The sequence below is a fragment of the Pollicipes pollicipes genome, unplaced genomic scaffold (assembly GCF_011947565.3).
Source record: "Pollicipes pollicipes isolate AB1234 unplaced genomic scaffold, Ppol_2.1 Scaffold_4002;HRSCAF=4701_pilon_pilon_pilon, whole genome shotgun sequence".
Lineage (NCBI taxonomy): Eukaryota > Metazoa > Arthropoda > Thecostraca > Pollicipedomorpha > Pollicipedidae > Pollicipes > Pollicipes pollicipes.
The window spans coordinates 17978849-18006643 of NW_023596420.1; the positions used below are offsets into that span (position 1 = coordinate 17978849).

General features: G+C 50.0%; 1 long non-coding RNA gene across 1 annotated transcript; it reads right to left on the reverse strand.

Annotated features, from left to right (window-relative positions):
- Positions 1-634: 634 nt before the first annotated feature.
- LOC119093319 (uncharacterized) lies at positions 635-27710 on the reverse strand. The gene is made up of 4 exons (XR_005093632.1): positions 27495-27710; positions 26409-26558; positions 4256-4400; positions 635-798 (listed from the first exon to the last, which is right to left on the reverse strand). It is a non-coding gene; the product is annotated as an uncharacterized LOC119093319 (long non-coding RNA).
- Positions 27711-27795: the final 85 nt, after the last annotated feature.

Below are 27795 nucleotides of genomic sequence, written 5' to 3' on the forward strand. Positions count from 1 at the left end.
CGGATATTGTTCATCTGGTGCTCGACGATAATGAGTATGGTTTGTCATTCGCACAGACACTTTGCTGTGGAAGAGACCGAATGTTAGGAAACAGCCGAACATGCAACCAAAATGCAAATTCTCACTGGATGACGACCTCTCTATTTTAATGGTTGGAAATGGGTAAGCAGTTTCAACATGTCTCCTTTTTACGCTCAAGAGTTCGATAGTCAAGGGGAGCACCGTGAGCACCTAACCTAAAGTGCTAAGGTCCGTCTCCCCAGAATCTCCTGGTTCCCGCAGTGGCCCATCTCCCAGACTCCCCTGGTTCTCGCGGAGGCCCGTCTCCCAGACTCCCCCGGTTGTCGCGGAGGTCCGTCTCTGCTGACTCCCCCGGTTGTCGCGGAGGCCCGTCTCTGCTGACTCCCCTGGTTCTCGCGGAGGCCCGTCTCCCAGACTCCCCCGGTTATCGCGGAGGCCCATCTCTGCTGACTCCCCCGGTTGTCGCGGAGGCCCGTCTCTGCAGACTCACCGGTTGTGGCGGAGGCCCGTCTCTGCAGACTCACCGGTTGTCGCGGAGGCCCGTCTCTGCAGACTCACCGGTTGTCGCGGAGGCCCGTCTCTGCAGACTCACCGGTTGTCGCGGAGGCCCGTCTCTGCAGACTCGCCGGTTGTCGCGGAGGCCCGTCTCTGCAGACTCCCCCGTTGTCGCGGAGGCCCGTCTCTGCAGACTCCCCCGTTGTAGCGGAGGCCCATCTCTGCAGACTCCCCCGTTGTCGCGGAGGCCCGTCTCCATATTCGCCCGATCTCGGGCAACCGCTAATCGTTCGCAGCGGTTAGAAGTCGGAAAAGATCATTACGTTAGACATGGAGGGGGAAAACGATTTGATGAAGAGTAACGAAAGAATAACCAGAGAAGGCGAGGTGGGTGAGGGGCAGCATATTGTTACACTCAGGTTGGGTTGCAAATTATGTTAGAACCTTCGAAAAACGTGCAGAACAAAAAAGCGAATGCCGGTGACTTGCTCTGGTCATAAGCAACGCGCCCGTATTTGTTTGACACCTTTGACCCCAACGGAATGTATATGTTAGGGACGCTACGTTTGACCCAGCATAGCTACGGGGCGGGGCTTTGGCTCACCGTTCGTAACCAGTGCGTTCCAGATTTCAGACCTACAGGGATCACTCGCTGCAGTGACCTTTCTTGTACCACACCGGACGGAGGGGGGGGGGGGGGAGGGCAGCCCAAACGTGTCAAGTGTTTTATGGAAGACTTTTAAGTTACATAAGGCACGCAGCTAGAAATCGGTTGCGGGGGGGGGGGGGGGCGGGGCGTCGGCTGTCCGAGAACTGAGGTTTCGCCTTCCCAAGTTCCCTCCCCCTCACTAAATGGGGAGGTAGGGACTACATCCATATATGCCTATTGAAATTGTTGTGTATGGTAGATTTAAAGAGAAAAACAAGCATTAAACATGTATATTATAAACGTTGTGAACTACGGGTAAGCAATCACGCTGCCCATTTTTGGCTGCTGACGTGCTAAGGAAAAATGCATCACTACCTGCTCGGATCGCAACAATTGGGACACCATTCGATGCCGTGCAGAAAAGCCAGCGGACATCAACATGCATCAAACATGTGGATCATGACCATCGTCACCCATCAGTCAACAGCCTTCAAAACGTTCCATCTTCGGCTGCTGATACGCTTCCCTTAAAAAAACAACAACTTTCCTTACTCGGGTCGCCATCCAAGGTTTACCAGTGAGCAATCCACGCACTGCAATCGAATACTGGAGTCAAACGAGCATGAAAGGTGTGAAGTATTTATACTGTGACCCACTAGCAAGGAAGTGTAGACAATGCTAGGTATTGGCTGCTGCCGCAGTACAAAGCGACCTTATAAAATCTGATTGCGATACCGAGCATACCAATCAGCGAGCTGAAGGCGATACAAAGGAGGGGAACAAGTATGGAACGTGTGGGTAATACCGTTGTGTGCCATCATTTTAGAATCATTCTTTTACGTGGGTCCGCTAGCCGGATTCATGTATTTTGTGCGATCTATTTTGTATCATTTCCGATTGCAGAAATTCATGGAATTGAGCCAATCGGTTTCAGGTCTACACAAATTCGATGTAAAGCACTCAACGAAACTGACCATTCAGACGTGCTTGAATTAGTCCAGCGAATGACGACGACGATATTGTCGGGGACGAAACGGCATATTCAAAACAACAAACAAGTAAACTTTACGCCAAGGTTTCAGCGCAACAGGTAGTGAAAAACACCAAATGAAGGAAGCCGTTTTAAAAGGCTTGTCTGGCAGTCCAAATGACAGCCCTTTTGAGAAAAAACACGAATGAGGTCTCACTGGATGAACCCTCGACGCAACGGTTGTTGCAAGAATCTCATTCAGCACCGATACGCTTCTCATTTTCAAGCTAAGGTAATATCAGGAAACCGCAGCGACTTTTTGAAAGGGCAGCATACCACAGCTTGTACCATAAAACGCGGAGTAAGTGTTCGCCGCTACCGTCACTTCCAAACTACGCGCCTACTTTCCACTATTGTCTCCTCATCCCACGTACCTCCCTCCACTCCATGCTTATGCCTTCTAACTCTATCTCCACCTTTCTCCCCCTCTCTCTCTTACTTAACGTCTCTTATCCCCTCCATCCCTTTATTTTTATCTGGGACACGCTACGCCTATCTCCATCCGTTTGTGTTCTCTGGGACACACCACGCCCACCTCCAATCCGTTTTTGTTCACCGGGACTCGCCACGCCCATCTCCATCCGTTTTGTTCTCTGGGACACGCTTCGCCCATCCCCATCCGTTTTGTTCTCTGGGACACGCTACGCCCATCTCCATCCGTTTTTTTTTTCTCCGGGACACGCTTCTCTGTCCGCGGGCGGCGAGGCAAGACTAATCCGCTGTGGATTGTGCGTGAGGAGCGAAAACAATTTATGAATGGACGGTGCCTGTGAATGAATGGTGCGAAAATATGCGGACAATTACTCAGAAACTCTCCTAGTCGGCACGTCAGTAGTGTTATCTGCCGCCTGATCGGTTGGCAGGGGGCAACGATTCCGCTCACCCCGCACGCCGGGACCGGGTCGGGATGAAAGCCGGCTAGGCGGCAACGCGTTGTTTTCAGAAAATGCGCAGCGCTTGAGTGAATCGTCCTTTAAATTGTTAAACTGGTGGGAAACCCAACCTCCATGCCAACAGGTCGGTCATTATTTCGAAGCGTAGTAGACTATTGAGGGGAAATATGAGGACCAATGCGTTAATCATAAGACAATTATTGATGATAGCACTGGAACAACATAACGTAAAAGTATGACGATGTGCTGGCAGATAGAAGATAAACCACGAAGCCGAGACTATATACGCGGACTTAAAAACAGGTCAGTCATGGAAGATCTACACCACCTGGATGGATCTGTATTCACGACTGATCTTGAGAAGGCTCAAGAGTTTAACACATTCCTGAGTTCAGTTTTCGTCCAGGAGAGGCAGTTGCGAAAAGAACACTGAGTTTGCTATCGAGATGAGCTTTTAGCGCTCCCTTTTCACTCTGTTGTATCAAGCATTGTCACAGAAATCGAGCTTCCTTGTTAGATCAACCAGCTGAGCGAAATATTCCCAATGAGTCACAATAAGCGGGGTTTCGGTGCGGTTTATCAGCACCAGCGCAGTAGACAAACTTAAACTATAGCGCCTTGCAACGATCTTGCCAATTTTTAAATCAGCCGTATGTCCCACTGCTCCCTCACGGTTCCGTTTCTTGCTTGCTTCCCAGAAATTATGTTGCGTGTTCCATGGTCCACTGCCAAGTCAGCTGATGCTATTGCCACCTGCTGCCACCTGCCACCCTGCCACCTGCTTACCAGACAAGGTTGCGAATATTTTACGTGCCATACCACACTCTGGCGCGGCTGCAGGGGTCAGGGTGGCCCGGTTTGACCAGTTGCCAGTTGAGCTGATGGCGGGGCATGGTGACAGATTCACCCGCCCCGGGTGTCGTACACAGCGTCAACATGCTACAAGCTCAGTACCCTTCCCCTCGGCCACCGTATCCGCATGCAGATTAAGCGTAGCAATGCCCTCCTCTGCGCCACTATTCATATTCACAGATTGCAAACACATGCTTGGAATAAACGCGCCTAAGCAGCTGTGCATGTTCGGATACGGACAATGCACTGTGTATCAATTGGGTTCTAGTTTACTACCCAATCCAGGCAGAGCCCTGCCCGCCACGAATTTCTCACCGTTTAGTCCAGAAACTCCGTTGGCTGGCGCACACAGCAGACAATCCCCTGTCTCGGTATGCGCTATGTGGTGTTGGTTCGTGCCTCGATCCTTCGTCTGAGACGCAGACAGATCCACCGTCTTGGACGCAGACAGGTCCCTCGTCTGAGATAAAGACAGATCCCTCGTCGGAGACGTAGACAAATCCCTTGCCTGAGATGCAGACAGATCCCTCGTCGGAGACGCAGACATATATATATATATATATATATATATATATATATATATATATATAACCACATAAATAACAAGTGTTTGCTTACCGGTTGTTCCTCCCGTTCCCCTCCCACGGCACGTTTCCCGCACCGTCGCAGGCGAGAGCTGATCCCCCGCTCCCCTCCCACGGCACGTTTCCCGCACCGTCGCAGGCGAGAGCTGATCCCCCGCTCCCCTCCCACGGCACGTTTCCCGCACCGTCGCAGGCGAGAGCTGATCCCCCGCTCCCCTCCCACGGCACGTTTCCCGCACCGTCGCAGGCGAGGGCTGTTCCTCCCGCTCCCCTCACACGGCACGTGTCCCGCACCGTCGCAGGCGAGAGCTGTTCCTCCCGCCCCCCCCCCCCCCCCCCCCCCCCCACCTCAAATGGTACGTGTCCCGCACCATCGCAGGCGAGAGCTGGTCCTCCTGCTCCCTCCAAACGGTACGTGTCCCGCACCATCGCAGACAAGAGCTGTTCCTCCCGCTCCCCTCAAACGGCACGTGTCCCGCACCGTCGTAGGCGGGGTTCGACGGCCGATATCTATGGAACAAAAATATGAAATTCTAGGTTCCGCGTTCCAAGACGGCTGTTGTGCCGTTGATTTTGTTGTTTACACTGTCACGAATCTGGTTTTACTTACAGTATTTTTACGCATTTTTGAACGTCATTTTTTGTTGGCGCTTGTAGACTTTTGCACTTGGAGACTTGTGGGTACTTGTGAAGAATCAACAACATGAAGTATTTATGTGCAGAACTCGGACAACATTTAGTTTAAAAAAATACACCTTAATTACCAAAGTTTTTTTTTTTGGCTCGAAATGACCGGCATGTGCTTGTTTGACTGCTGGCATTGCCTACGCAGTTCATTTTATTTCAAGCATTGTGTTAAGCCTTTTTTGTGAGTTTTTTGAGACCTTCCACATCGGCTCTGTCCCAGAGGCTAGGGTTGAAATTCCACCACAATATCACTGGACAAATCAATATCACTATCAGTACCACATTTCGTTTAGGCATGTCCTCATTTAACACTAATAAACATCAAATAAAAAATTATCCATCCTGTTCGTGTGATTACCCTCTGATCACACTTTCCGTTCTATTGTGTCGCCAGGCAACGTCTTTTCAAACCGTTTCGGAAACACTACGATGCGATTTTGTCTCGCCCGTCCTATAATAAGCTCAATATACTATTACACGGAGCCGGCCTTGGTGGCGGTGTGAGCTGTGCGGTGGCTCATGACTCTCAAAATTACCTGCTGACCTCAGGCCGATTTCGAGATATATGACGCCCACAGGGGTGTGCTGCGCTCCCACTGGGATAGCAGCACTCGAAATCAAATTTGAGCTACATCCATAACGGCATTCAGACGACCTTCACGCCTTACACATACAGATACACGCGTAGAGGAGTGCCTCCTGGTAAGTGCTTTCGCTTTTGCACTGATCTACGACAAAATCTGCAGAACGTTTATTTGTCATGGAAGCAAATGTATTGTTGTTATAACACCAGATTGCATTACCCTAATCAAACAGCAGCCCCCGCCCCCACCCCGTGTTCAGTGTAGGTTTCAGGTTTTCACACAATAGACTTATAACTTTAAGCCAGAATGGCGAATTTTTCGTATTATAATGCATGGAGCTAAGAAAAATAATGGGTTGAGAAGCGATACCAGCTCGTTCGATGTTAGATGACAGCAAAAGTTATCTGCCAACTGACGAAATTGAGATTGAGCACAACTAAAAACGTTCTTATTGCTGTTTCACGCTTTTACAGAGCCACATAGTGCGATCAATTTGGCTCCCTGGCTACACTGCTGATCAAGTTTGTTCAAGCTCGTTTTATTGACTAATCACTCCAACAAATAGCTTATTGTTCAAAACTCGGTTCAAGAACAATAACGTCATAAAAACAGTAAGAAGAAATGACAACAACGCGACCTTATTTGTACATTTTCGACCATTCCTTCGCCCACACACTTAGTCAAGCACGCAATCATTGGTCGCGCCGTGCGATACGAGAAGGTCCCGCGTGCCACCGACAGGCGAAAAGTTATTATGTCGAGCGCGCCCGCCGCTACTGCCCGCGTGGCATGGTGGTATACGGCGGTACGGGGGATGATCCGGGACAGGATCGCCACCGGGCCCGCGAGTCATTAAAGATTTATGCCACCTTTTTGTACTTTCAATTGATTCCTAAACCAGACGTGTCCGATTTGATCGACAGCACCAGGTTTTTCGAAATCTTTCTGAATAGAATGCAATTTATATTTCAAATTGCAGCTCCTGGAGAGAGATGCCATGGTACCTCCTGCTTAGCACTGCCTATAGAAATTACACTTTTCGTTTTCCTTGTTTTTCTAACGTGTGTTCTGTGATGTTTGCAAAACACTAGCTCATCAAATTGGTTGTGGAAAAAATGCTACGAAAGCTTGAGATGTTCTTCCCATGGAAAATTATATGCAAACATGAGACTATTATCAAGCGAATTTGACAAAACTTTTGACTTCGGATTTCATTTCTCCCCTGCGGCGCTAAGCACAGTGACTTTTTTGAAGCACACTTTTGCTTTGGGAAACAGAGTGTTTCATGACCTACAGTGACGCACTGGTTCAAACTTAAACTAATGCGCCTCTCAGCACTAATGCGCCTCTCAGTAAACAGCCTTCGCCTCCCGCTGTACTGATCACAAACGTTCATTCGCGCTGACGTCACCCACTAGGACATTTAAGCCCGCAGCCTGCAATGAGCGGATTGAAACAGCTCAGAACTGGTACCTCTGGTACGTCACAGCTGACGACGGCCCTCAGCAGGTGCTGCCGTCGTCGTAATGGCGACGGTCGCGACAACTGCAGTTGTCGCAGACTAGGGCTTCGCTCGGGAGCTACCAAGAAAAAGGAAGTCCAGTACTGTGACTAAACGTTGGAAGCGTAACTTGATCTCCAAAACAAATAAAATGCATATCCTCATGCACCTTCATGGTACTGCAGTTGCAATCCTTAGAGCTCTTGTTAGATGTAACTGGTCCTGAGGTGTTACTAGAGTATGCTTTTACAGTATGCCCCAAAGGTGGACCACTTCCTTTACAGGGAGTGCTCAACATTTGTACATGTTTTTGAACTGGAATAGCCATCTTGAAGGCCATTCGGTGCAGTTCGTAACGCTTCCCTTTTATAGACCTAAAATCCTCTAGTTCCTGGGCAACACGGCTGTGGAGGTGCGCAAACTGTTTTGTGCAGACTGCTTCAAGGCCATTCAGACATGCATGACACCATAGCAAAATCGCTAAAGCCGTTTATATCTGCCATCCGTGACCGCGATTTTCAAATGTAGTGTACGACAACTGGCTCTCAATCCAACTGGCTCTCGTTAAGGGGGTGTGCTAATTTCTATCACGAATAACGTTTTGTGGTCCATAATACAATAATTTGGATATGGTTGCTAAATATTACGGAAATAAGACTTGTAATCGAATAGCATACGAATCGTGCCATCACCGAGCATGTGAATGCGAGTAAACTTACTAAACTCACGGGCAAAAAATGCAGGAACACCAAGAGTAAGAGCCAAAACACGAGCACATAACGATATTTGGCTCAGTGAACACTTCCAGCACCGCCGCTGCCATCTCTCGGAGAGTTGAAGTGCTACATGTGAGTGCGAGGATAGCAATTTTGCACGGCTAATTTGGCAGCACCTCAGCGTTATACAGAAGTTCCATGACGCAATCAAACAAGGACATATTGAAGAGCATATTTGCTAAAGAGATCAATGTTGTTTTTTAGAGAAGTCTTTTACACTTAAAGTATACCGAAATTTTAAGCGAGTTTGTTTCATCATGCCTGATACCTGCTTCGATACATTCAGATGCTAAACATTCCCTTTGAAAGGAAATGTTTCACACTTAAAAATTTTGAAGCAGGCATGATATATGATGGAAATGGCCTACTCGCAGCTATGGATACGGTCTTAAGTGTAGAAGGCTGTTCTAGATGACCCAATTTCACCATTGAGTAAATATTTGCATCATTACGCCGTCGTTTGATTACGTCATGAGACGTTGTTATACCGTCAGAGCCGCTGCCGGACTGGACGTGTCAGAGTCGCTTCTATGGCGAATGGGCTGACCCACTTGTAGCAATTTAACTCGCGTTAAGCTGGTTTGTTTATGTCTGCGCATGAAAACCGACGATCCTTACGTACGCGTGTTTTTTCACTTTGACGTGGTGTTTTTTGCGTACTCCCGACATGGGATGGCAGCACCACCGGCTCGGGTTACAGCGGAGCGGCCGTGGTCTGGCTGAGCCGGTCCGTCGCGATGAGCCATTCTGTAACCGGGAACACCAGCATTCTGTCCTGTGATAGGATCTGATAGCCACGTCTCCGTGACACACAAAATGTCAGGCTTTCCTCCAGTAATCGGGAAAAGTATGGAGCAAGTAATCTATCTTGAGAACCAGTAACTGGGAAATCGAGTGACCGATGACCAGTTTGTGCGCCGGCTCACTGGAGCTGGTTGGCTCACTGCTGTTGGCAATGTGACGGGTCTGATGTAGGGCGAGCCGAGCCGGCCGTACAGGGCTGCGTGGGGCGTGGCCTGTTGGTGCTGAAGGCGATACACTCACCGTCGTGTAACCGGCTGCGGGTTGGCTTTGGCATACTTTGAGGTTTGACAATCTTCGTTGGCTCCGTATCGATCACTATCGTACAACAACCGCGATCCGTTTGAGCGAGCTACGCTTTCCTCTAGTGTTTGTAGTTGCTCGACAGTGCACGAAAGTAGTTCGAAATGTCGACGACACATCCAACGGACACAGAACAAACGTGCTTTGAATCGGACTGACCTACCACTTGATACGGGTTTTGCTGCTTGACTTCCGTCGTTATAGCATGCACTGCATATATGTGGTTGCATGTGGGCTCACTGTACTACACCCGATAGCTGCGAAAAGCGTCATAAAACTCTTGCTCGCTTATCCTTATGCCAACAGTCCAAGCCAAGAAGAGCAGCTTGGGAAAGGGCTGAGGGCGTTTAGCTCCTGTTATTTCCGCCCAGAGCTGCACAGCTCGCCACCTCCGCCCACCGCGCCATGTGGGTGCGCCACCGATGAATGGTGATAACGCGCGAACGGTTCAGACGACGTCCAGGGCTCTGACACCGCCGCCCGTTTCCGGTGAAAGGCACATTGTAACCCCGATGGGGATCGCCGGCCCTGAAGGGTGGTACAGGCGACGTGATGACATTCAGAGCGTCCTCGAGCTTGAGGCGCTGAAGATCGGTGACCATCACTATCAGAGGGCCGGTGAAGCGAACACTGGTGGTGACCAGGCGCAAGCCAGCGAAACTCGATGGAAGGCTAGCAGACCCCGAACCGTCGAACTTCGTGGTGCGCACAGCTATGCTTTGTAATCATGGAGAACAAACATGCTGAAACAAACGGAAGTTGAACATGGACAATGTCGAGGAGTATGTGTATGGCCAGATGACCTATCAGACAACACAATGTTCACTATGCCGCTGGACAAGCCGAGAACTTCGGTCAAACTCTACCTCTCGGACAATGACATCAACCACGACAGCCGGCATTGGCTCCTATCAGGGGACCTGCGCGGCAGCTGGCGCCTGAGCAGGTAGACTGCGCCGGCATCCGGACCGGCCGGACCGCCACCCGGGCCGGTCCGGGACGCGGCGGCTCTGGGGGCCCGCGCTCCCGCCTGATTCACGGGTCAGCTATGCGATTGGAACGCAGCGGGCGCGGTGCGTGCGCCGAGCACCGCTCCGCCCAAGCCCGGCCCGGATTAGAATCGCGCTGTCATCAATCAGTGGGCCGTTTTGGCGCCACCGGTCGCCCCGAAACAAAACGGGGTCGGCCGCCGGCGCCGGCGCACGCGGAGGGTACAGATGTTTACACACCTCACCCACGTAATTGGACTCTTTCACGAGAAATAGCTTTGTTATGGAGTTGGCAACGGTAGAAACTGTTGTCAGGTGTTCCGACAGGTTTTGGCTCGACATGTGTTATATGTACGCGCTCGTATGTTTGTAAAGGTAGTAATTCCTAAAAGGGCATGTTTCATGTTTGGAAACATTGAACCAGACATCAAGTAGGACGAAACAAGTTCACTTATAACTGTTAGCATACTTGTAAGTGGAAAAGACTGTTCTAGACCGCGCATTGCTCTGTTTAGTGAGTATGCTCCCCAATACGTCTAGGTTTGATTAGGTTAGTGTACCTTGCATAACACTGATTGAGAGCCAGTTGACCACCGTTATATCTGGGAATCGCGCTCAGGAACGCCAGATATGAACACGACGATAATCATATTTTTCTTGGCCCTGGTCACTGCATGGTTTATGGAATGACAGGATTTGAACGCCGTTATGAAGACGTCATGAATGCCAGGGTTACTTTGAAATACTCTCCCCGACATGCCTTTCCCCATTTTGGCGGGAATGTAGCTCAGAAACTAGAGGGGCTCGGGTCTTGGGAAGGGCAGGGTTGTGAACAGCACCGAAAGGTTTTTAAGATGGCTATTTCAGTCCAAAACCCCATATGAATGTGGAACGGTCCCTTTAATTGATTAGCAAGATGATGGTATTGCCATCCATAAGATAAGCTTAGAGCAGTAACGTGCGCAAGAATGTATTGCGCAAGAGTACACATTATGACACCAGAACAAGAAAATAATTTTGCGCCATGCGGTAGGCCATGTGCTGCCAGTTTTCCCGCATGACTTTTTCGGGCTTGCCATATACGCTCTAAGCGCTGACAGACATTGGCTCAGCCACAAATTATTCTTTTCGCACACTAGAAACGTTTACAATAAATGAAGTCGTCAGCAATTAAACTCCAAACTCCCTTCAACCATAGGATTCTCAATAAGCCCAGCAGCGCTCACTCTCCAATTTCCAATCACCGTGCACGCGCCTTCGGAGTGTGACAGTGTACCGCGGCGCCCTGTCGCTGGCGACGCTGCGGTGAATTACAAGGAGCGACATCCGACCCACAAACCGTTATCGACCATCAACGTCTTTTTCTCACGCTTTTGTGGCGCACCTTGTCGGAACTATGCCGCATCGCATTCTCGGCGTTCCAGGCCAGTCATCAGATACATCAGGAAAGAGGCTGACGGTGCTCCAACAAAGGAATCGGCCGCACGCCTCTCGCTGGTGGTCTGCGTATCCATTATTTATAGACTTGTCAGCCGTTGTACCGCCAGGCTCCGTATGCCGCCGGCTCCGGCGCCACCGTCGGCAGCGCAGCACACGGAGCCGCATAATTAGTGTAGCACCAACTGACAGCTAATGTGGGTCTACTGGCCTCTCGTCAACGGTCCATATGGCATCGCGGTCATCAAACAGCCGCCGGCAAGGCCCCGAAGCCGCTGACAAATTGGAGCAGAGTCGGTGTCGCGATGAAGACTGCGTTTTTCGCCGGTTTATTTCCAATTGTGCAACTACGCATCGTCATCTATGCAGCATAGCAGGTGCGACAGCGGCCACTCAAACATCGACCCGAGCAATTCTAGCACTGAGAGTTAGGTCTAATTTCGGTATCTTTCCGTGCCAAATGTTCCGAACATTTCCCCCCTCCTCCGGGAAATCATACCTGCGCAATGTACCCCGTGTCGGTGAGATGCCTTATGAGGCTTCTGATTCTTCACCCTGTTCTTGCCTTGGTGTTCAACAGGTGGACTCCAGAAAGAGAACACGGCCTATTAGCTCCCACGTAATAACGCTCTTCGCCGCATCCTCAATCATATCAGACGGTTGGACGCACAGCCCAATGTAAGGGATGAATTCGCAGGGGTTGAACTGTGGTAATATTCAAAGGTACATTAAAATGCGACCACCGTCTTAAAGGGGAGCGTGACACCCCTTTGAACCAATGCCAGCTGCGTTAATGGTGTCACCATACGCCGGATGGCTGGAATGTGGCGTTCGGCGCTCGTTAAAGGCACGTGCGATCTGTGGTATGCCAGGTCACGCCCGAATGACCCGCGTTACGACTGCACGCGGCCGCAGAACGGGCGGCGTTCCCGCAGCGTGGCAGGGCGCCGGTCGAGGCTAAACAGGCCTCGACAGCACCCGACAAGCCGCGTAAGTCATCGGACCGGCGCGCCAACGTCCGCGGAGAGCCTGTCCTATGGCCGATAAGGCCACATGTCACGGCGACGAGCCAGCTCCGGGCATTCATGGCGTCGAGCGATGATGTAACATTTCAAAGGATCACGAGCCCCATCGCCGGACGAAGACAGGTGTATAAATGATGGCCGCCGCGGTATCCGGGGCTGTGTGCGGTGCGCTAGCGGCGGCGGCGGCAGCGCAGGTCCGGCTCGCGACGTCAGCGTGACGCCGCCGGGGGGCGCCGTCCCACATCCGGGAGAGCGGGTGTCGCTCCGCTATCTGATTAGGAAACCGCAGGGGCTCCGCAAGCCATTACACAGTGCGTAAGGTAGAATATGGATAGGATGAGGCAAGCTGTCTCGGTAATGGATGGACCCGGTGTACGGTTGCACTAACATGCGCCGGGAATTATGCGCATCTGTCGTCTGGAGTTAGCGGGCAGCCTAACATCCAAATGCATGTCACTGCGTGACATCCACTCATGTACGTCTAAAGGTTAAGTCAACAAACGCAATGGCTCATGCCAATATTTTGTAGCCCAGTGTAACTCAGCTTAATGGGATATCGCAATCAGCCCCACCCACGGTGACCTTTGACAACCTAAGTGAAACAATGCACTAACGGTTTGCCGTGAAACGTTATTGCTATTGATGTAATAGTCCAGATAGGTTGCACATCAGGGGGAACGGACCTGCTCGAGGCTGCCATCCAGCTCAGTTGTCACATTACTCCGCTGTTGAAAGGATCGGAAGCCACTATGTTGTCTTTGAGCCTATTACGCTAAAAAGTCATGCGTTTAAATACGCAGGATCTCTCGCCGATTCGTGACGTATATTTTCTGTTGCCAGCTGTTGGCCCTGAATGTTGCACTAAGCAAGCTGCACCGTTTCCGCTGAAGAACAGTTCCCACGGAAGGCAAAACGATGTAACGGGAGGGGAACTCTTAGTTAGGATAGCGTTTTAGTGAATAGTGCCGCATCCTGAGAGGATAGGGACCAGTGAAAAGCTGTTTTGGCTATGGTGTAGACGCCATCGATTGCTCTTCCGAGTTATTTTGTACCGTACCTTTGCTAGGAGCAGGCATGTGCCTGGTTCCTACTATTAGCTCCTGGTTCCCACTGGTTCTTTCGACAAAACAAGATGCTGGATCCTGGTCCCCACTGGATCTTTCGACAAAACAAGATGCTGGATCTTGGTTCCCACTGGTTCTTTTGATAAAACGAGACCCTGAATCCTGGTTTCCACTGGATCTTTCGACAAAGTAAAACCCTGGATCTTGGTTCCCATTGGTTCCTTCGACAAAACAAGTCCCTGGATCTTGGTTCTCACTAGTTCTTTCACCAAAACAAGACGCTGGATCCTGGTTCTCACTGGATCTTTTGACAAAGCATTATGCTGCATCCTGGTTTCCATTGGTTCTTGCACAAAACAAAACCCTAGACCTTGGTGCCTACTGTTTCTTTCAACAACACAAGACCTGTATCTTGGTTCCCATCAGCCACTTTGTGAGCACTGGCTTCAGCTCCCGGTTTCCCCTGTTTTTCTGTCAATGCCAGCCCCAGGTTCCCATAAGCTCTTTGGAAAGCAACAGAAATACCAACATGCCATGAATACTTAACACCATGTCTCACAGTTCACACTAGTTATTTTACCAACACTAGACTCATGAGGTCAGAATATGGAGTACTCTGACAGTCTTGGGACTTTGGAGAAATTGGCCTAAAAAGGTCATCCTGCATAACCCAAATACTTTGCTCTAAAAAAGCAGATCAGTACATCACAGACAAGTCAAAATAAACGGCATGTCCTGACTCCGTAACAACAGTGCAGCTTTTCCAGAAGCCTGCGCACAAGGCTCAGGCAGATATAGATTCATTATGTGCATGATAAAGCATCAATGTGGGACTAACTTTGGTCTGTAGGTGGGCTGGGCATGTGTAAAAAATTATTGCTGAGCTTTAATGGTAATCTGTGATATTAGGTGTTTTTTTGGTATTATATATACATATATATATATATATATATATATATATATATATATATATATGTATGGTCAATTTACGTAACCAAGCAACTTGCTTGCTTCTTGGTAATCCATGTTATAAGTACCTATGTCTCAGCCAGAGCTGACGTACATTCTTTACCTCTTGCCTGCTAATGCCAGGCCCTGGTTCCAATCACTTTTGACACAATCGCAGACCCCGGTAACATCCAGCCCGGTTCCTCGTTATCGCGATTTTTTCACGAAGAACAGTAATGATCCCTTTGTTTGCCAAATCTCCATACCATTAGTCCCATAAGTTTATTTGGCGGGCACGTTCCTGTAGAATATGGTGGTAACTGGCAGACAGACAGAGGAAACATTCCAAGCTATTAACACAATGCATATATTCCGTTAAAATCGGACGCAATTTCACCCCACCTCCCCCAAACCGCAGATTTCACACCTCACACCGACCGCACACTAGCAGCGCGTCGCCGTTCCACATCGCCATGGAAACCACGACAGCTGAGCTTCATCTTCGGAAAAACGCAGTCTTATCAGCTGATCAATATTTGTTCCATACCACTACTAGATAGTTATACATGTATATATATACAAATTTATTTATTTATGTAAATATATATGTATATATATATACCTATAATATATATATACATATATATATAAACCTATATATATATATATATATATATATACATATATACATATATACACATGGTTGCTTAATTTGCCTACCTCTTAGTCACCTCCGATATGCCTAGAAGAATAAACAGAACAAAATGGAATATTTTCGAATATTTGGAATAGAATATTTAGAAGAACCGTGCAAAATGCTAACATATTCTTGGAAAAAATCATCTGAAAGTTCCACTCCCTTCTTTTCAGCCGCGTCTCAAGCTTTTCGGGATATCATGTGTCCAAAGTGCATTTTTATCATCAGAAGCTGCATTTCAACACATACAAACTTTGCTTCTGTCCGACATTGTTGTGTATGATTTAATTGATCATGACAGGTTAGATGGTGTGTTTTTTTGGTGCGAGCAATAAGAAGTCAATAAAATAGAACCGTCGTCCCGCATTCTCACACGAAGTAACCTCCCCACCAGCAGCCTTCGTTCCTTGACGTCATATTCCCTTTGGGTTTTAGATAAATGAAACATGTGATACTAGCTTCCCTATCTGCGGCCTTGATGAGTGACGCGCGGGGGCGCCACATTGGTGTGCGAAGTGCCGTGGGTGGTTGTTACGTGATTTGATAATCATTTTGTGCTGTTCTTATGTAAACTGATATATGTATGTCATTATTTCCGTGATGTCCGCATGGAAGAGCGGGCCTTTTCTTTCAGGCTAACATTAGGCAGCTAACGGCCCAGTTGCAGACCTAGCTGGTCTGCATCCTACCTGTGTTTTGACGAGCTATTGATGTTCCTCTGAATTTGTAGTGTTATGAACATTGAAGAACAGCAGATTTGTTTTATGGTATATGAGGAACAGCCTGAGCAGGTAACCAGCAATGTTCACAGACTTAATTCTATTAATTTACATTAAGAACAGTATACACTGCTGGACCTGAAAAAGTGGAGAGTGTAAGCGGCGACTGCTGTGAAGAAATCCTGGTAAGATTCTGCTTCTTGGTGGCTCCTGAACATAATTTTGGAATGGATCTTGGTTCTTGCTGAAATTGAATCTTCACCTTAAGCCTGAGCTGGATCTTGGTTCTTGCTGAATCACTATGCATATTCCAGGCTGGGTCTTGGTTCTTGCTGGATCCCTCAACATAATTCCAGGCTGGATCTTGGTTCTTGTTGGGTCCCTATGCCCGATCCAAGCTGGATCTTGGTTCTTGCTGGATATTTCGTCTTAATGTCAGGCTGGATCTTGGTTCTTGGATCTTTTGGCTTATTGTCATGCTGGATCCTGGTTCTTGCTGGATCTTTCGACTTATTGTCAAGCTGGATCCTGGTTCTTACTGGATCTTTCGACTTATTGCCAGACTGGTTCCTGGGTTCTTCCTGGTTCCGGAACCAGGAACCAGGAACCGGTTCCCGGGAAGAAATCTTGGGAACCAGGCATAAGTCAGGCTAGGAATTGTCTATTTACGTTACGATAATTCTGGAAGGCTCCTGTCATGGACGGACATGGACATTTAGCACGGGCCCAACGGGAGGCGGAAACCACCTGGTGGTATATTCATTATGACAGTGTTTCAGTTCATAGGGATACGGCGGGAGACGCAACGTGCTGAACAGCGGACAAATTAACGATCCATTCACAGACATCCGTGATTTGTCGAGGCAGAAAACTGCTTCCGAGAATCGGAATCTTCCGTTCGTTCTTGTGACAACGCAAAAAAGTGGGATCCTTGCGTCCAGAGGGCAAAGCTCACCGAAGAACATCGATGCCTTCCTGTCCTAGAATCCGTGGAAAATTCCGATTGCACAAAAAATTTCAGCCCAAAAGAAGTCAGGAAATGCCAAAATGTTGTCACTTTTGAACTTGGTGTTTGGCCGAAAGGTTACGGACCAAAGCACTCATAATGGCAGCACAGCTACCTCCCGCCCGCCTCCCATAGGGGCCAAGTAAAAAGACATTCGCTTAATTACTACAGTGTGAAGAGACACGTCATGACACTTTGAAGGTTTTAACATGTTTTAAGAGTCGCCCGGGTGGCCGGTTAAATACCCTCCGCTCGGGTGAGGGTCAATTTGACCCCGTGTAATCTTAGAAACTAAGGGAGCTAGAGGCACCAATTTCACAGGGTGTGTTGATGTGTACAAGAATCACTTGTGTCAAAATTTGAGGTTCCTTGGTGATCACTTTGGGTCAAATAAGCTCAAACGAGGTCAAACCCCATATTGGTGTCCAAAGTGCCCCCAGACCTTCTCACGCAACCATCGTGCACCTATATACCTGTTCTTAGCAAGAGGTCACAGGTGGTCGTTTTAGGTCAGTGACCTTGTTTGACCGCTTGAAGGTTATGGCGGCCAAAAGCACACAAGACTGCTTTGATTTTTGTATATGAATGAGCGCCAGTGATTACGCTATACAGTATGTTCCTAAAACAAAATTTGACCTGGGTCGACTGGTAATTTTAGTTCAGTGACCTATCTTGACCTTTAAGAAGTCCGTGTAAGATGCATAATGCGGTTTCTGTTATCAATAGATTTAAAATGAACGCCATAAGTCACCCAATACAAGCTCTAGAGTAAAAAACAGATGGTTTGCCCTTGATCTGACCTTCATACCAGAATCTAGGTCAATAGAATTTGCTGATTAAATTGTTCTGTTGCCTGAGCAACTATCTTAGACATGTATGGCCTCATCTAGCACCCCGTTGTTGCATCAGATTGAACGATTCCCTAGAAACTGTCTTCGATGAATCCATGTCCGGATTTTGACCTGTCGTAGGGCAAAGGATGCACCTTACAAGGTGCATCCAAATTTTTAACATTAGACGATGTGCTATTCAATTATCTACAACTGTGGGAAATTTCGCACGTTCGGAAATTATTCCGGAAAACGCTTGGGGGGCCAAATTGACCCCACCCGATTCCGTGTTTACCGCCTATGCATTTAGCTGAAACACTATTTTTCGATAGGCAAAATGCCTTGGAGCAGAAAATACATCAATGATAGCAGTTTTCTTGTTCAGGGCTTGTAAATGTTTAAAGAGAACTGTGATGAGTAAGCACTGCACGTCTTGAGCACATGCTGACGAAGCCAAATACGTATTATATCTTTGAGGAAAACATATATCAGATGCAAAATTTTGAACGGCTTGCAGTGTGGCAGCGATGTCGGAAACGATATCGGTGTAGTCTCAACAAAAAAAAAATGCTGTCTGACTCATTTCGATGGTACAGATGTGAAGCAGGGAATTATTGGCACGCTGCCTAACGGGCAGTATGAGGAAGATTATCAACTTACATTCCAAAGTTTGGTGGTTTGGTGGTTTGGAATGTAAGCTCCTTTCCCCGGTCGCATCCATAAGGCATCGCGTCAGTGCATTCCTGCCCATCACTTGCGCCATCTAGACGACTCCAGCAGTGTTAGAACGAGGCAGCCAAAAACGGCCATACGTTTTGTAACTTGTGATCTCACTGGAAACTTAATCCCCAGGGAGATCACTAGAGAGTTAATCCCCATGGAGACTTAATATTCAGCGAGCGAGTCAAATGGCTCAATGAAATCTCTGGAGATTTTCCAACTACAGTGATCTCAGCCAAAACGTAGATCCGGGAAATCCCAAATTTGCTTCATTCTGAGAAAAGGACTTGAAGAAAAAATGGTCTTTTGTGGCGGAATCAATGCCTTTCAGTGCAGCATATTTTATGTCTATATTTATGAATTTTCAAGACGTTTCGGGGTTGAGGTCACGCATCCATTCAGGTATTGTGTGGATGTATGTCCCTTACTGAGTCCCCATTCACGTGTCGTTAAATATGATTCAAGCTAGCTAAACATGACCGGTCAGATTTGCGCCCAAAATTCAGAACTTGAGAGAAACCATAGGACACGATGGTCTCCGATGCGAGAGCAGACCAGCAAGCAATTCAAAGAGTGGTGCAGATTAACTGATATTCAGTTATCAAATCGATTAGGCGATTTTTTGGTGGAGTTGATTTTTCTGACCAATCGTGGTTCGCAGAAAGCCGCTAAGGATCTGGGGAAAGGAAGCATAAGGCGCCAAATTTGTGTGTCGTTGGGACTTATCAACGCACTCAACTGCTGAGGCAATATGGTGCGCCTGCCTTTCACCCCTGCCTTTCATCCCTTTTCCGGTTTGATTCTGGGGACGGAGACTTGATCGAAGCCACGGCTCCACCGGCGCGACGAGTTCGTCAAAGCGCGCACCTCCGCCGTGAAGCACATGGTTATCATGCTATCGCACGTGCTGATGCAGTTTTGCATTGCCTGAGCAGCCGAGAGCCGCTACACCGGCCGGCCGCGGCGTGGCGTGCAGCGGACGGCAGATGACAACAGCGGACGGCAGCGGACATCAGCGGACGGCAGCACACGGCAGCGGACGACTGCACCCCGCGGCACCGCGCCGTGCGCCATCGCACGTTCACCGGGCACAGGCGGCGCAATTTGATTGGCGACAAATGGGTCATGAATTAGCGGCCGAACGGCCGGCCGGCCGCTGCAGTCGGCCGCTGCAGTCGGTCGCCGCTGCATTCCGGGCGTGCCGAGCGGCGCCGGCGGCTGGCCGCCGCGCGCGCGCGCCCGCCCGCGCCGGCCCATTCATAACGCGCGCGGCCGCCACAAAGGTGGCGAAGCGCCGCGCAGAGTGGCGCATCGGCGCCGCCTGGCGGGCCGCGGCGCCGGGCCCAAAGGAGCCGCGTCCGACACACAAGCACCGAATTCCACGCTCAGTCCGCCAATAAAGGGCGCGACGGCTACCTTTGGTGTGTCACGAGCTTTCTGCTTCAGTTGCCGCGTGATGCGGGTCGCATTGTTGTTCACCCGTTTATAACTCCACCACGGGTGCTTTGATAAGGACCGGGCGCCAGGGATGGGACGGATGACGGGCGATCGGACCCAGCCAGCCCGTGACGCACAATCTGTATTAATTACCCCGGTCTCGGGACAAGGGCAGGTTAGGGCAGACGCGGAATCCAGGTACGAGGCAATCCGACCACCGTCGCACCGTCGCCCATAAATCCAGACCGCTGTCCTGAAACGTGACCCGAGATGCCCAAATCCGAAATCAAATAAACTTGTGTCGAAAGCCGACCGCCTTCATACAGAGAAGCTGCGCTCTCCTCAACACCCGGGGTAAAGACCCGCCCCCAGGGTCAGGCGGCGTAACCGCACATATGCGGTTGCTCCAGTTCGGATATAGCAGCACTGGCCTCCAATTCCCTCGGATGCCATTATTGTACGCAAAAAATAAAACCAGCTCCGCCTTCTCAGAACATGCTGGTGTCACGACACTGACCCCAGTCGTGGTCACGCCCGGGCCCGTGTGCCACCGGTGGGCGGCGTGGCCCGACGCACTATTTCCCTGTCGCCGCCCGTGCCAACTCCCGCGCCGCGGCGGCCGCCACCGCCTCCCGGCTCGCGCGCCACAGCGGCACCGGAAGCGACTCCAACAGCTGCCGAGGAATGCGGCCCGGCCGGCCCACGCAGCAAGAGGCGGGACTTCCTAGAACTGAGAGGGGCGCAGCGCCACCATTGGCCGACGCGGAGGCGGGGGCGGGGCCATCGCCGGGCCGTTACCTACCGCCGAGATCTTCGAGAGCTGGTGGTGGCCCCGTCCGGCGGCGGCGCGGCCTCGGCGCCACCGCCAGACGCTATCGCGGCAGAACGTGCGCGCCTTGTTAATTTTTCAGTTTGGTTGTGCAACGTCGCCAATGTCAAACCTGCTGACTAATGGGGGTGGTAACTTGGACGCAGAGGTGCATCCGGCATAAATTATCGCGGATCGAGGGGTATTGTGCGGGTGTGCTAACCACCCTTACATTTGCGCATTCTTTTCGGCCCATTCATTTTATATACAACTTAAACGAGCATAACTGCATGGTTCCATGGTAATGAGATTAATGTCGTTCCAACGCAAAAGAAAAAAGTCGGCGTACGAAATGCTGACCAAGTTGAGTAGGTTCACCGCAAGTTGCCCGCAAAAATCCTCAGGTCGAGATATTAAGGGATATGGGTCATTGCAACTCTCTTCATAGCAAGGCGCATCTTCCTTCAAGATGTTACGCCTTTCGGTGTCTTAAATTTCATGCAATAAAACACACAGTACTTATCGGATACTTCCATGATTTCCTAGCGTATGAATGTCACGGATTTACCTCAGAAACTTTCCATGATAAACGTCTGTCCTGTTTTGTTCTGCTTTCCGTATTTCGTCAAACTAGGTGAGATGGCGCCCTGACCCTGTGCAGGCGACGGGTGCCGTGCACAGTTATCGGCGCTGTACCTGCGGCATAGCTGCATGGAGGGAATCTCCACTGAGATCGGTGCGATCCGAACCACCTCTGGGGCCCGAGCCTCCACCATGATCGGTACGATCTGAGCCACCACTGGGGCCTGAACCACCACTGGGGTTGATGTAATTTGAACCACCACTAGGGACTGAACCTCCATTGAAGTCGGTGCGATCTGGGCGCCGTGCAGTTTTGAAAAAAAAGAATCGAGCAATTTTGGTGCTTTGGCCGTATAAAGCAGCGGCACACGCTGACAAGCACATACTGTGGCCCATCCGGCGCCAAAGAAAAACACGCCCCCTCCCGAAAACACATCTTGTTACCTTTCTGTAACCATCAGCTGCTTTGAAGAGTTTGAATCAAACATCAGACAGGATGAAATCAACCCACTAATAACTGCTGGTTAACTTTTGAATGGAAAAGACTGCTCCACACAACACAATTTCCCTGTTTCGTAAAAAAATTATTCAACACGTCATTGTTTGATAACATCATCGTACCTCGGACAACATTGACTGAGGGCCGGTTGACGGCCGCTATATCTGGAAGTCGTGCTCACGATTCCCAGATATGAACGACTCGACAATTACATCCTTGGGTTTGATCGCTGCATGGCTTATGAAATGGCAGTATTTTAATGATTTTATTATGGTGTCATAGATGCCTGGGTAACCTGGGAATAGCTTCCTCGAAATCGTCCGCACACCTTCGCGGGCGTATAGCTAAAAAACTAGAGGGGCTTGTGTCTTAAGAAGGTAGAGCTGTGAACTGCACCGAACGAGCTTCAAGATCGCTATTGCATTTCAAACCACCGTACAACTGTGGGACACTCGCTTTAAAGCACCATTTAATAGGACGACACAGCCCGCCTGCCCCATCCTCTCACGGACAGCTGCCAGATGTCTGTCTCTGCCGAGCCAATAATCGGACGCTGGCTCTGGGGCACGGGTCCACATACCAGCTGACTTCCCAGTGGTCAGGTGTGCAGTGCTCTACTGCAGCGTGTCTCAGCCTTTCAAGGTCCACTTACCCCTGAGGATGGATACAATGATGAGTCTCTCGCACTTAACAGCACAAATCATTGAGCAGAAGCCACGCATATTTGTCCTCTTATTGTGAACAATATCATATAAACACGTGACAAATCAAAAAAAGTGTTCTACACGGTGCTTGTATTCGGACAACACGGATTTAATCACAAAACTGACCTCTCACTATTTCGCTCGTGCTTGAGCGCTCCGTATCAGTGGAGACGCTGTCCCGTTCTTGGCTACTGTAGCAGGCATGTTTACCTCAGACCGTGGGATGCATGGCTGGGTATGTGACATCAACTTCCAATCGGCGCCCACCTGTTGGCGCCGCCTGGACGGCCATCTTTCTGGAGTCAAGCATAATATGGCTACATTGCACCCCCACCCCTTCAGAGATCATCGTTGGGATTTTCCCTCAGGAAGAATTCCCCGTTTGGGAATGTCCGCCTTTTGGACTGAGTTACGGGGATGTCAAGCCAAGGTAAGTCTGAAATGAAGAAAACTCCTGTCGTGGAAGGCAACAAAAAGCGCATCTATAAGAGAAACGATGGGATGTAAAAATACATACCTGAAAGCAAAGGAAAAGCTCTGTCGTCTGTCGCACACTAAGCACTACATGCACAAGTCCCATGGTCGAAAATACAAAGCTTAAGTGCGACAAACTGCATCAGTCCCTTGAGGTCTAGCCTTCGGAGCCAACCGCAGTGAAAGCCCTGCTGCAGCCAGCCGCCCGAGCTCCTCGCTTTCTTCGCACCAAGAGTGTAGCCAGATCTGAAATTTGGGAGACAGAACAATAGTGGGAGCCAAAATGAATCTGGAGGACGGCCTAACTTGGAAATAGTATTTCTAAGTGAAGAAAAACGTCGCAAGACTTGCACTATTTAGGCAAAATTGACGGGACAAAAAATGTGGGAAAATTGAGGGGAAATGTCCTCCAGTCTCCTCTGCAGTGGTTATGTCCATGCTTTACATCGGTCATGGAGCGCGTCAGACGGGGTGGGTCGCCGAGAGATGTCACCCGCATCACCGTCCGCCGCACGAGCTGAGCGATGTGAAGGGCTGGCCCAGAGAGCAGCTCGCTGACAGCCGGGGAAGGAAGCACAGAACCTGAGCCTGGCAGTGGCGAGGAGAGTGGTGTTTGCTTTCTTCGGAGTGCAGTGTAGCCGCTCTGGGCTGGGACGGCGTAAGCCTGCCTCTCACACAAAGGCTACGCCCCCGTGACCAGACCCTCTGTATGAGAAACATGTGCTGGAAGTAAAAGATACCTCTGGGACCAGACCTTTTGAGTGAGGAGCATGTGCTGGAAGTCAAGGCCACCTCTGTGACTAGACCAGCGGAGCGAGAAGCATATGCTGGAAGTCAATGGCAAGGTTCAGCAGCTGGGGCCCAGCCAGCGAGTCGGTGCACGTCAGGATGATGTGGTGAGGACGTGGGGGTTTTCCGACGGCTGGATGACTCCTCGCCTCGCCTCAGCCATTCCTGCGGCTGCTGGCTCCTCCACGACCGCCTGGAAGGGTGTGCTGGCTATAATGAACCTTTGACACCAGCGAACCGACAACCCGCCTGAGCGGCGTGGAGGTACCTGACCAATTACTTCCATAGCGTTAATGCGAGGCATCACAGGTGGCGTACCCAGGTTTTCGTCCAGGAGGGGGGGGGGGGGGGAGTCGGATCAGGCGGGCCACGTAGCCGATGTGAGAGGGGAATGTGCGTGTGGTTAGCATATGTTGGCGTACAACGATGGCTGTTGTGGCTAGATCACATCCCACCCCGGTGTGGAGCCAGGTACCGAAGTTTTCGACCGTTTTGAATTTTGATTCGGTGTCAGCTGATTTCAGGGACTCACCATTGCCGATGGACCTAATAGCATGCGATCAACTGGTATCCTACGGTAGTTTTGTTTTCTTAGGAAAGGAATTGGTTTCCTCGGGATTTTCTTCGTTAAACAAATCGCCACGTATGTCTCATGACCTAACCTGCAGAGCGCGCCATCATGGCTAGGCCAGTCTCGGATGCACTCGGAAGATCTGGGCTGAGCGGGTAGGACGACGGACCTGCGGCAGACTCTCAGCCTCCCTACAAATGTATCACTTTTATAAGCCCAGACATCGCACAGCCATCCTTCCTGCGGAGGCGTACGCTTGCAGCTGTGGTCGCCTTGTATTTGCGATGTTACGAAATCTCGCCATGTTCATCGGACGAGGAGGAAGCACATGAGTTCGTGCTAAACGACGGAAAACAATAAATTTGCATGCATGCGTGTCTACTTATTTAGGATCCCTTTCCCGGCACGCAGGAAGGCCGTTACAGGACACGGACGACCGGATGCCAGGAAGTTCCTTTGTCGCGAAGGTGAGGGCACCTCTGGGTCTGAGGGCCGGAGAGGGATCATTCACCTTCAGGATGCAATCCAGCAGAGAACCAAGTTGCAAGTCGGCAGAGGGCTGCCTCTACAGGCCGACAGATGCCTCTTGCAGGTCGGCAAGGGTACCTTTCTTGCCAAGCAGGGCCCCCTAAATGAGGTTTTAGGGCCCCGCTAGCTTGTTGAAAGCCCATTGTTTTTAAGGGCCCCTGCCATATTTTGAAGGGACCCTGGACTCTGCTTGTAGGCGTGTTACACTTCAGTAGGCCCCTTTACAAATCGACAAAGAGTTCTTCTGGCCAATAGGGGTGCTTTTTTAACCAGTCTCTGCTTGCTAGTAAGAAAGCTTCTGCTAACCTGATGGATATTTCTCACAGGTTAGCAGGGCCATTTTAGAGAGAAGCCGAGCCCACGATGGCATGTTCAGGGGTACCTGTTAGCCTGTTGAACCCACTGTTTGTTTGGAGAAGGCCCATACCGGCCTATGAAGGGGCCCTGTTGGCCTATGGAGAGTTATTCTGCCAGCCTGTAAAAACGCCCCCGCTTGACGGTGAGGACACTGGCGGGTTTTGAACCGGCCTACTGTGGTGATAAGGAGCCGTGTTTGGCAACAAAAATCCTCCTTCCGAAGCGACGGGTGGCCTTCACAGGCTGGTAACCGCATCATTATGGACGTGCAGGAGCTCCTTCACACTCCAGCGCGGTACTTCAACAAGCCGGCGGGAGTTCTTCTCGTGGCCAGCAAGGCCAGCACGGGACTGCAGGACTTTATAACAAGCCGGGAAGAGGTCTTCCCGAAGGTATACTGAGGCCATTAATAGGCCGGTAGGGGACTCTTTAAGGGATCAAGCGAATAGCACACGTTAAGTAAGCTTTCTTGTACATTTGACCCATGTTTGTTATCTAAAAAGTATTCTTAATTTGTTCTAGCACTGTTTCGGGGAATGTGAAGCGATGTATGTCCGTTTTACATGATCAAAATAGTGGGGACTTCGGCCCCGTCCTCTGGGGGCCCACTGGTCCCTTTGGCTCCCGAGGGACTGCTTTGACGCCAGAGGGGCCTGTTTGGCTCCCAGTAAGGGGAGGGATATGACCCCCATTGACCCCGCCCCCTGACTGCGCCACTGAAGATCACTGCCCGAAGCTTCGACGACGAACAACTGCAGGCCCGAATGAGGCGCATGTCTCTAGATGTCCGACTTATTCTAAAATTCGTGAAAACTTGGCAAGCCTGCTTTGCCGGTGATTTTGTAGAAAGGTGTTTGTTTCGGTTGGTCTAATATATCCGCTCCTTTGTATACAACATTGCTATCAAGTTTCATTAGCAGCAAGCCAGAGAAATAGCCCGGTAATGTTGAAATTAGGAGCTCATATTTAAAATCGTCCAAATGTGTATTGCTTTGCACGCATTGCGTACCACGTTTCAAGTCAATCTTCCCAACCATCAGCCACTTACCTGATGGTAATTGTTACCGGGCATGCCTGTTTTTTGCACACGTGCCCACGGCAATGTCCGTTGCACCTTGCCAACGTCTAGCTGCTCGGTTCTTGTGCGTATCATGCCACAACAGGCATATCTCGCTTCTTGACGCCATCATGTAGGTACCTGAGGCGATGGACATTCGTATCACGTCGTGACTGCAGCACCAGCGAAAGAGTCCGTCACACGGTGGGCGGCACAACTTTGAATAGCGTGCGCATTTCATAAAGCTAGTAGCTGAGGCAGAACGAGGTTGCATCATTGTAAATAGCATCGACAGATCTATCGAAACGACGATCTCACCCATTTCTGTTGGACACTTTCACAATTCTGCATGCAATGCGCACAGCATCAATTCGTTTCGAACAGTTTCGTAGGTTTTGAAAAGCTCCTATTGAGCACGAGGTGGGCGTAACTAGCTTGCGCCTGCCGGAGTGGGACGTGCGAGTAACTGGCTTGTGCCTGCTGGAGTGGGACGTGCGAGTAACTGGCTTGTGCCTGCTGGAGTGGGACGTGCGAGTAACTGGCTTGTGCCTGCTGGAGTCGGACGTGCGAGTAACTGGCTGGTGCCTGCTGGAGTGGGACGTGCGAGTAACTAGCTTGTGCCTGCTGGAGTGGGACGTGCGAGTAACTGGCTGGTGCCTGCTGGAGTGGGACGTGCGAGTAAACAGATGGCTCTCTGGTCACAGTCCTGAAGGTATCTTCAATTGGCAGACGGCGGCGACAATCACGCGATAATACTACATTATTTACAGACACTGTCAATTTAAGTTGGCTCCGAATTGGCTCAAACGTAGCCAATTTTAAAAAGCAAGGCACACCCGCTGCCATCTGTAAGGTCACCAGCACCGCATTCGGGCGTAAATTAAACATTACACGTATGTGCTAGCGTGTTAGATTAGACACGTACGAAACGGGTTCCAGGGTCTTCAACTGAAAAAGGCTCAGATTTCTCATTTGATATAGGTATTCGCTGGAAATCCTCCAAGACGGTCTGCGTTCTCTCAAATACCCTCCGCACGCCCCCCTCTCCCCAGCCATCTCTGACGCAGTCAAACTCACCGTTTTCCTGCTATGACGACTGTGCTCTTCGGGACGATGGGTTTTCTCCAGTCGTGGTGTCGGTGGTGAGCGTCTGGCTCGCTGCCATCCGCACCGCTGCTGGATCTCTGAAACCCCAGTCAGCGCTCCGCGTAATAACGCGTCATCGCCGGTTACCGCTTATTTGCTTATTCAGCGGGTGGCAGCATCAGGGAGCGGCGATCAACCGTCAGCCATGTTGTCTGGCAACCACGGCTTTTGTATTAGAGCACGCTGCTGTTCGATATATATATATATATATATATAATATATATATATATAT